This window comes from Fukomys damarensis, unplaced genomic scaffold (genome assembly GCF_012274545.1).
Source record: "Fukomys damarensis isolate Sample0158 unplaced genomic scaffold, DMR_v1.0_HiC HiC_scaffold_27, whole genome shotgun sequence".
NCBI lineage: Eukaryota > Metazoa > Chordata > Mammalia > Rodentia > Bathyergidae > Fukomys > Fukomys damarensis.
Window position 1 is genome coordinate 34181769 of NW_022900939.1, and position 8624 is coordinate 34190392.

Genomic DNA, 8624 nt, shown 5'->3' on the forward strand with positions numbered 1-8624 from the left:
TACTGTTTTTAAGAGATCTCTTTTCATGGTCACTAACTGCAATCTTATCTTCTATATCTGAAATTCTATCTTCACATTCACTCATTCTGCTGTGAATGCTTTCAATAGTGTTTTAATCTCCTGGATATCTCTTTGAACCTGCTTCATGGATTCCATTTCTTTCCTGTGTTGGGCATTCATGGTTTCCATTTCTTTCATATGCTGGGCATCCATGTTTTCCATCATGTTCCTGAACTTATCTATTTATAAAAAATCTGTTTCTGCTCTAGAGTCTCTAACCATGTCTTTCATTCTTTTCACTATCTCTGTGGTTATCCAGGAAATTATTTCTGTTTTGAATTTTTCTAGAGCATCATTTATCTGTTTTGTTACTTCCTGTGGTATTGGATCAGGGTGTCCAGATTTGTGACTGTCAGACTTTTCAAGCTGATTTCCCCCAGAGTTTACCTTTAGTGTCATGGAAGTCTCTGTTTTTGCATTTTTAAAATGTCTTCTCATTTTTATTTTTGTTGTTGGTACTGTCCTTGGTTTAATTCCTGGGTTAATGCTTTGATCTTTAGGTTTTGAGTCTCTAATGACTCTGAGGCAATCTCATTTTCATTATAACAGTAAGGACAACTGATTAGATCAATCACAACAGCTTGCCCAAGTGATACAATCAGCAACACAATAGTATCAGGCACAGTTTAGAAAATGTCAATATGTGGTAGCTTTTAATCTATCACCTTTAACTGTGTGAATTAAATAAAAATTGAGGACCAGCCCAAAATATGTTTATAGTGAATAAACTCTTCAATACAGCAACTTTTCCATTCAGGATGGGGACTTGGAAGGCGTCAGGGAGGGAGGGATAGATAGATAAGATAGAGAAAAGTTAGAAGCCAGGCCAGTGGACACAGGAAGATCACACAAACTCTAGGAAGCTGTTGAAGAGAAGAGGTTAAGATAGAACAAAATATACAGAAGAACAGAACAAACTAATAGCAATAGGGAGGCTAGAGACTGTAATCATTTTCTTTCAAAACTAATGGCAATAGAGAGAAGGAAAAAGAAGAAAATAAAAAGAAAGAAAATAAATTCAAATTAGGATAGGAACATGAAGAAAAAGGGAGGGAAATGAAGATCAAGGTCAGAGAGAGAGAGAGAAAGAAAAGAAGATAAGAAAAAGACAATAGCAAATGGAAAAAAATTGAAAAAAGATAAAAATTTTTAAATGTTTACAGATAAGAGAAACATATTACTTTGAAAATAAAAAATGCACTGCGCGACAACAGACCCAGGAAGGACCCAAGGACCCCAGAGGGGTTTTTTTTTCAGCTGCCTGCCTGCTGCCTGTCTGCGATCACCTGGCGGCGTGCGCGCGAGCTCCCGGCCTGCGCAGGAGCTCCCGGCCTGCGCGACAACAGACCCAGAAAGGACCCAAGGACCCCAGAGGGGTTTTTTTTCAGCTGCCTGCCTACCTGCCTGTCTGCGATCACCCGGCGGCGTGCGCGTGAGCTCCCGGCCTGCGCGACAACAGACCCAGGAAGGACCCAAGGACCCCAGAGGGGGTTTTTTTCAGCTGCCTGCCTACCTGCCTGTCTGCGATCACCCGGCGGCGTGCGCGTGAGCTCCCGGCCTGCGCGACAACAGACCCAGGAAGGACCCAAGGACCCCAGAGGGGGTTTTTTTCAGCTGCCTGCCTACCTGCCTGTCTGCGATCACCCGGCGGCGTGCGCGTGAGCTCCCGGCCTGCGCGACAACAGACCCAGGAAGGACCCAAGGACCCCAGAGGGGGTTTTTTTCAGCTGCCTGCCTACCTGCCTGTCTGCGATCACCCGGCGGCGTGCGCGTGAGCTCCCGGCCTGCGCGACAACAGACCCAGGAAGGACCCAAGGACCCCAGAGGGGGTTTTTTTCAGCTGCCTGCCTACCTGCCTGTCTGCGATCACCCGGCGGCGTGCGCGTGAGCTCCCGGCCTGCGCGACAACAGACCCAGGAAGGACCCAAGGACCCCAGAGGGGGTTTTTTTCAGCTGCCTGCCTACCTGCCTGTCTGCGATCACCCGGCGGCGTGCGCGTGAGCTCCCGGCCTGCGCGACAACAGACCCAGGAAGGACCCAAGGACCCCAGAGGGGGTTTTTTTCAGCTGCCTGCCTACCTGCCTGTCTGCGATCACCCGGCGGCGTGCGCGTGAGCTCCCGGCCTGCGCGACAACAGACCCAGGAAGGACCCAAGGACCCCAGAGGGGGTTTTTTTCAGCTGCCTGCCTACCTGCCTGTCTGCGATCACCCGGCGGCGTGCGCGTGAGCTCCCGGCCTGCGCGACAACAGACCCAGGAAGGACCCAAGGACCCCAGAGGGGGTTTTTTTCAGCTGCCTGCCTACCTGCCTGTCTGCGATCACCCGGCGGCGTGCGCGTGAGCTCCCGGCCTGCGCGACAACAGACCCAGGAAGGACCCAAGGACCCCAGAGGGGGTTTTTTTCAGCTGCCTGCCTACCTGCCTGTCTGCGATCACCCGGCGGCGTGCGCGTGAGCTCCCGGCCTGCGCGACAACAGACCCAGGAAGGACCCAAGGACCCCAGAGGGGGTTTTTTTCAGCTGCCTGCCTACCTGCCTGTCTGCGATCACCCGGCGGCGTGCGCGTGAGCTCCCGGCCTGCGCGACAACAGACCCAGGAAGGAAGGTAGCCGCGCGGGCGCCCTTGAAACACCCACACGACCCCCCCCCCCGTTCTCAAAACTCCTGATCGGGCCAGTCCTTAGACCAACTCTGCAGAGGCATAGGTTCCCATGAAGGGTAGTTTTCTGAGCTCCGAACTTTGATCATCTTTAAAGAAAGGGCAGGGGAAACCTGTAATAGAACGGAGTGGAGTTCAACCCTGAGGGTAAGGAAACTAAAGTTAGGCTTTGTAGATTGTGTTCAGTCTCAGTCGTGAGGAACAGCCATTGGCTAGCTATAACCAGGGGATTGGGTTCCGCATATGACTGTGCATGTGGTATAATATGAGATCAGAGATAGCCTGAAAGAGGACCTTCAAATTCTTTTTCTTTCCCTCTCTCTTGTCTCTTTTTTCCTCTTTCCACCCTAAAATTTCTTTCTTTTTTCTGTCCTGTCTCTCCAACTCAGTCTCTTGCTCCACCATAGTGTCCCTCATCTCCCTTTTTATTCCAGTTCCTGAAGAACTCAGACTTCTTTTTTTATTTTTTGTTTTTAGGACGGGTTTCTCTTTATGTTCTTTTCTCCAGTCATTTTACCTCACTCATGGCTCTGTACCTTCAAGGGAAGGCAAGCGCCTGTTACTGTTAAGGGGATATATTCCTGTCCTTATTCCTGCACTCTCTCTATCCCCCCTGAACTTAATAGCTTTGTAAAGATAGTAAGGTAATTCTACAACCTCTGGATTCACTTCAAACCTGCTCTAATTCTTTCACTTATCTAATCCTCTTGTTCTAAGTCGAACCCCCCATCCTAAATGGTAAAGATGCCATATTGAAAAGAATATTCACTGCAAACATACTATGAGCTGCTTCTTGAAATTAATCTAATTCACATGAGTTAAAGGTGATACATTAATGACTACCATAAGTGGTCAGTTGGCAAGCTGTGCCTGATCCTATTGGGCTGCTGAATGTATCAATTGGGACAAAGAGTGGTGATTGATTTAAAGAGTTGTTTTCTCTGATATTATGAAAACGAGAATGTCTATGAGTCATTAGAAACTCAAAAGCTAAAACGCAACTATATTAGGAAGATTTAAGTAATACCCAGAAATTAAAGAAGGACAACCCAACAATAAAAATAAAAATGAGAAAACACTTAAGCAAGACACAAAAACAAATATCCAGTTCACCAATAGCAAATAGTAGGACAAATGAGGATGAAAAGTCTGATAGTGAACCAACAGGACTCCCTGGACCCATAGCACAGGAGGTAACAAAATTGATCAATCAGGCTCTAGAAAAATTCAAATCAGAAATAATTTCCCAGCTAGCCAGAGAGATGATGAGCAAAATAGAAGTCATGATTCGAGACTCTAGAGCAGAAACTGAGAAAAAAATAGATGAGCTCAAGACTGTGATAGAAGCCATGAAGACTCAGCATAAGAAAGACATGGAAACAATGAATGCCCAACAGAGGAAAGAAATGGAATCCATAAAACAGATTCAAACAGATATCCAGGAGATTAAAAACTCTATTGAAAGTGTACGAAACAGAATAAAAGATTGCGAAGATAGAATTTCAGATATAGAAGATAGGATAGCAGTCAGTGACCGTGAAAAAAGAGGTCTATTAAAAACAGTAAGGGATCATGAGAAATCAATCCAACAACTCCTAGACGATACAAAGAAAAATAACATAAGACTGATAGGAATTCATGAAAAAACAGGAGAAAACACAAATGATATAAAAAAGCTCTTCACAGAATTAATGACAGAAAACTTCCCAAACAGAAGGGAAGAATTAGACATACAGATAAGTGAGGCATATAGAACCCCAACTAGCCACGATCAAAAAAAATCTACACCTAGACATATAATAATCAAGATTCCAGAAATCCAACAGAAAAACAAAATACTACAAGCAGTAAGAGAAAAGAAACAAATCACATGCAAAGGGAAGCCCATTAGAATCACAGCAGACTTTTCAACACAAACCCTTAGGTCAAGGAGAGCCTGGAGTGAGGTATTCCAAGTCCTAAAAGAAAAGAATCTCCAACCTAGACTTTTGTATCCTGCAAAACTCTCTTTCAAAATAGATGGGGAAATAAAATACTTCCACGACAAAGAGCACCTGAGAAATTTCATGAACACCAAACCAGCACTGCAAGGAATTCTAAACAATATCCTAGAAAAGGACAACGAAATTCACAATAACATGAGGCCCAACAGACCAAATCAAATAGGCAAGGCAAGAAACTAAAAGGAGATGGGAGAAAAAGTAAAAAGAGTCAACAAATGGACAAAAACATGACAAGAATAAGTCAAAATATATCAGTTGTAACCATCAATGTTAATGGCCTCAATTCACCAATCAAGAGAAACAGATTGGCAGAATGGATTAAGAAGCAAAATCCAACAATATGTTGTATACAAGAAACACACCTAGTGCAAAAGGAAGTCCATAGACTGAAAGTGAAAGGATGGAAAACAATTCTCCATGCGTCAGGAGTCCAGAAAAAAGCAGGGGTAGCAATCTTATTCTCAGATAAAGTAAATTTCAAACCAAAACTCATTAAGAGAGACAAAGAAGGACACTACATCCTTGTAAAGGGAACAATTCAAGAGGAAGAGCTGACAATCATAAACATATATGCACCAAATATAAATGCCCCCAACTATATAAAACAAATATTAAGTAACATGAAAAACCAAATAAGCACTAATACAATTGTAGTGGGGGATTTAAATACCCCACTATCACAAATTGACAGATCTACTAGGCAGAAAATCAACAATGAAATAATAGAACTGAACCAAGCTTTGGAACACATGGACTTAATAGATGTTTATAGAGTATTCCACCCCCAAAAACCAGAATATACATTCTTTTCGGCTGCACATGGATCATTCTCCAAAATAGACCACATACTGGCTCACAAAACAGGTCTAAATAAATGCAAAAAAATTGAAGTCATCCCCTGTTTATTATCAGATCATAGTGCAATCAAACTAGACATCAATAGCACAAGAAACTATAGAAACTTCACAAGCACATGGAAACTGAACAACACTCTCCTAAACAATCAATGGATTACAGAGGAAATTAAAGAAGAAATTAGACAGTTTTTACAAATAAATGAGAATGCCAATACAACATACAGGAATCTTTGGGACACAATGAAAGCAGTTCTACGTGGAAAATTCATAACATTGAATGCCCACACTAGGAAAACAGAGCGGGCTCAAATAAACAACTTAACGATGAAACTTAGACTCCTAGAAAAACAAGAGCAAGAAAAACCCAAAGCTCGAACAAGAGAGGAAATTATAAAGATCCGAGCAGAAATCAATGCAATTGAAATTAAGAAAACGATACAAAAAATAAATGAAACAAAGAGCTGGTTTTTTGAAAGAATAAATAAAATTGACAAACCCTTAGCTAATCTTATCAAAAAAAGGAAAGAAAAGGCTCAGATCCATGCAATTAGGAATGAAAAAGGCGAAGTCACAACAGATCCGAAAGAAATCCAGAGGATCATGAACACCTACTTTGAGAACCTGTACTCTAATAAAATGGAAAACACAGAAGAAATGGACAGATTTCTAGATACTTATGAATTACCAAAGTTGAACGAAGAAGATAAAAACATTTTAAACACCCCAATCACAATCAGTGAAATTGAAAATGTAATTAAAAACTTACCAACAAAGAAAAGCCCAGGCCCTGATGGATTCACTGCTGAATTTTACAAGACATTTAGAGAAGAACTACTACCATTACTCTTCAAACTTTTCAATGAAATTGAAAGAGAAGCTATACTTCCAAATTCATTCCTGGAAGCAAGTATCACTCTGATTCCCAAACCAGAGAAAGATACAACCAAAAAGGAGAACTACAGACCAATCTCCTTAATGAATATAGATGCAAAAATCCTTAATAAGATACTAGCAAACAGAATACAGAGGATTATTAAGAAGATCATCCATCATGACCAAGTCGGATTTATTCCAGAGATGCAAGGGTGGTTCAACATACGAAAGTCAGTGAATGTAATACATTATATTAACAAAGTCAAGGACAAAAACCATATGATCCTCTCAATAGATGCAGAAAAAGCATTTGATAAAATTCAACACCCATTCATGATAAAAACCCTGCAAAAAATTGGAATAGATGGTCTATACCTCAATTTAATAAAGGCTATTTATGAAAAACCATCAGCCAACATCATATTGAATGGCCAAAAACTGAAAACCTTCATGTTAAAATCAGGAACAAGACAAGGATGCCCACTATCGCCACTTCTCTTCAATATAGTTCTGGAAACATTAGCCACAGCAATTAGACAAGAGAAAGAAATTAAAGCAATAAAGATAGGAAAGGAAGAAGTTAAACTATCATTATTTGCTGATGATATGATACTCTACATTGAAGATCCAAAAAACTCCACCAAAAAACTTCTAGACTTAATTGACAGATTCAGTAAAGTATCTGGATACAAGGTGAATACCCAAAAATCAATAGCCTTTCTATACACAAATAACAGACAGACAGAAAGAGAAATAAGGGAAAAAATTCCTTTTACAATAGCATCCAAAAAAATGAAGTATCTAGGAATCAATCTAACAAAAGAAACAAAAGATCTCTACACTGAAAACTACAGCACTCTGAAAAAAGAAATCGAAGAGGATATAAAAAAATGGAAAGATATCCCCTGCTCCTGGGTAGGAAGAATCAACATAGTGAAAATGGCCATACTACCGAAACTGCTATATACATTCAATGCAATGCCAATTGAAATTCCAACACTATATTTCACAGAACTAGAAAAAAGAATCCAAAAATTCATTTGGAACCACAAGAGACCTAGAATAGCAAAAGCCATTATAGGCAACAGTCACATGGCACCAGGTGTAACAATTCCCAATTTGAAACTATACTACAAAGCCACTGTGATAAAATCAGCATGGTACTGGCAAAGAAATAGGCCTGAGGATCAATGGAACAGACTGGAAGACACAAAAACAAATGCAGATGTACTCAGCTACCTCATCTTCGACAAAGGAGCTCACCATCCTCAGTGGAGGAAAGATAGCCTCTTTAATAAATGGTGTTGGAAAAACTGGATATCAACCTGTCACAGATTAAAATTAGACCCTTATCTTTCGCCATGCACTAAATTAAAATCCAAATGGATTAAAGATCTAAATATTAAAACAGAAACATTAAACTTGCTGGAAAGTAAGTTAGGCAGAACTCTGGAAGACATTGGTATAGGAAAAGACTTTATGAACAAATCCTCAGTAGCACGGGAACTAGCAGAAAGAATCAACAACTGGGATCTCATCTTACTAAAAAGCTTCTGTACTTCAAAAGAAACCATTAGCAGAACTAAGAGACAATCTACAATGTGGGAAAAAATTTTTACCAGCTGTACCTCAGACAAAGGACTATTATCAAGGATATATAAAGAACTCAAAACAATCAGTCCCCCCAAATATAAAGACCCGATCCAAAAATGGGCATCCGAAATGAACAGACATTTCTCATACAAAGAAGTGAAAGCAGCAAGAAAATATATGAAAAAATGTTCCACATCACTGGTCATTCGAGAGATGCAGATGAAAACAACACTGAGATTCCACCTCACCCCACAAAGAATGGCTGCTATCAAGAAATCACACAATAACAAATGTTGGCGGGGTTGTGGGGAGAAAGGAACCCTCCTCCATTGTTGGTGGGAGTGCAGACTAGTGCAACCACTATGGAAATCAATATGGAGATACCTCAAAGAGCTTGGACTGGAGGTTCCATTTGACCCAGCCATCCCTCTGTTGGGTATCTTTCCAAGAGAACTAAAAGAATCATATCACAGAGAAGTATGTGCACCCATGTTTATAGCGGCACAGTTTGTAATAGCTAAATCTTGGAAACAACCTATTTGCCCATCCGTTGGAAACTGGATAAAGAAGTTGTGGTTTTT